At 41.4% G+C, this 1,572-nt stretch overlaps 1 non-coding gene across 1 annotated transcript; it reads left to right on the top strand.

The window, feature by feature from the left end:
* The first annotated feature begins 635 nt into the window (after positions 1-635).
* LOC112438347 (U6 spliceosomal RNA) lies at positions 636-742 on the top strand. The gene has a single exon (XR_003026793.2). It is a non-coding gene; the product is annotated as a U6 spliceosomal RNA (small nuclear RNA).
* Positions 743-1,572: the final 830 nt, after the last annotated feature.

The following is a 1,572-nucleotide window of genomic DNA, read 5'->3' as shown; positions in this document are numbered from 1 at the left end:
GGCACATAGTGTGTGTTAATTTCTGCATTGATTCAGTCACCCAAGAAATGTTTACTGAGTACTTAGCACGTGCAAGGCAGTGATCCAAAATCTCTGTTCTTTGGACGTTTATTTTCTTGTGAGAGAGGCTGAACACAGGCAAACAGGTATATAATATAATTTAGAAAGTGATAAGTCTTTCTCTAAAGCAAAGTAAAGGCATAGTAAGCAATGGGTATGCTATTTTGGATAGTGTGCCTCTTTGATGAGGTGGCATTTGAGCAGAGACGTGAATAAAGTAAGGGAAGGAGCTATGCAGATACCTGGGGAAGCATCATTCTAGGAGAGACAACAAAGAATCTGAAGTGGGAACTTTCTAGGTGTGCTCAAGGAAGAGCAAGCAGACTGGTGTGGCTGGAGCAGAATGAGTGAGGAGGGCAGTGAGACAGGCAGGTCCCAGATCATCAGACTTTCTAGGCTAAGGTAAAGAATTTAGGTTTTTTCCCCTAAGTTGAATGAGAAGCCACTGGGAGGTTTTGAGCAGGGGCATGATGTGCTCATACTGGTGTTTTGAAAGGGTCATGCTGGCTTCTCTGCTGAGAACAGACTGGAGGAGCAAGAGAGGGAACTTGGAGACCAGTTAGAAGATAATTGCAGTGCTCACTTTGGCAGCACATACAGTAAAATTGGAATGATACAGAGAAGGTTACCATGGCCCTTGTGCAAATATTTCATGCAAATTCATGAAGTGTTCCATATATATATATATATATATATATATATAAAGAAGGTAATTGCAGTCGTCAAGGTGAGAGAACATGGTGGCTTGAACCAGGGTGTTAACTTTGGACTTGGGGAGAACAGCTTACAGTGTATTTGTGGAATAATAAAGGAATTAAATTTCTTTATATTGAGCTCCCCTAGGAGCCTGTAAGTCTTTGGAAGGCAAGGCCTGTGTCTGATTTATCCTTATATTCTGAGTACATTATATTCAAATCCTGTTAAATATCAGGAGTACATTATCATTTAACCCTTTTTATCTTTCTCATTTTTTAATAGATGAATTGCCAGGCATGGCATAAATAAAGGGAAGAATGATATAATATCTCATTGTTACCCCCATTTTCCAGATGAGGAAACTGAGGTACAGAGAGGTTAAATCTCTTCATCAAGTTATCAAAAGCCACAACATGGTGGAGTCAGTCTTTTATCTCAGGTCTGTTTGACTCCACAGCCCTGACATTTTCCATTCCATGAGCTAGGCTGGCAGAGAGGGCACTTGGGTGCCATTGTAGGAAAGGTTGGATGTGTGAGCCCTGGTCAGGAGGAGCAAACTCCAGCCATGATGTCAGATGGAGCCTCCTTCAAGAACAAAGTCATGAGATACTTGCTGGGCAGTGACATGCTTTTGGTCAAGCCTCTTCTTCCAGGCCGAGTCTGCAAGTACCTGTGTGGCTGGGAATCTTGGTCTTTCTGATTCATATATGGGAGTTGCATTTTATTTTTCTATTTTTGGAAAATAAAAAGAAAATGTAAGGGAAGAAAAAGCCAAGTCCCAGTTGCCAAGTCTGTTAACGACACACATAATGGCGT

This window comes from Pan paniscus, chromosome 1, assembly GCF_029289425.2.
Source record: "Pan paniscus chromosome 1, NHGRI_mPanPan1-v2.0_pri, whole genome shotgun sequence".
NCBI classification, from domain to species: domain Eukaryota; kingdom Metazoa; phylum Chordata; class Mammalia; order Primates; family Hominidae; genus Pan; species Pan paniscus.
This window is presented reverse-complemented; position numbering and strand designations above follow the sequence as displayed.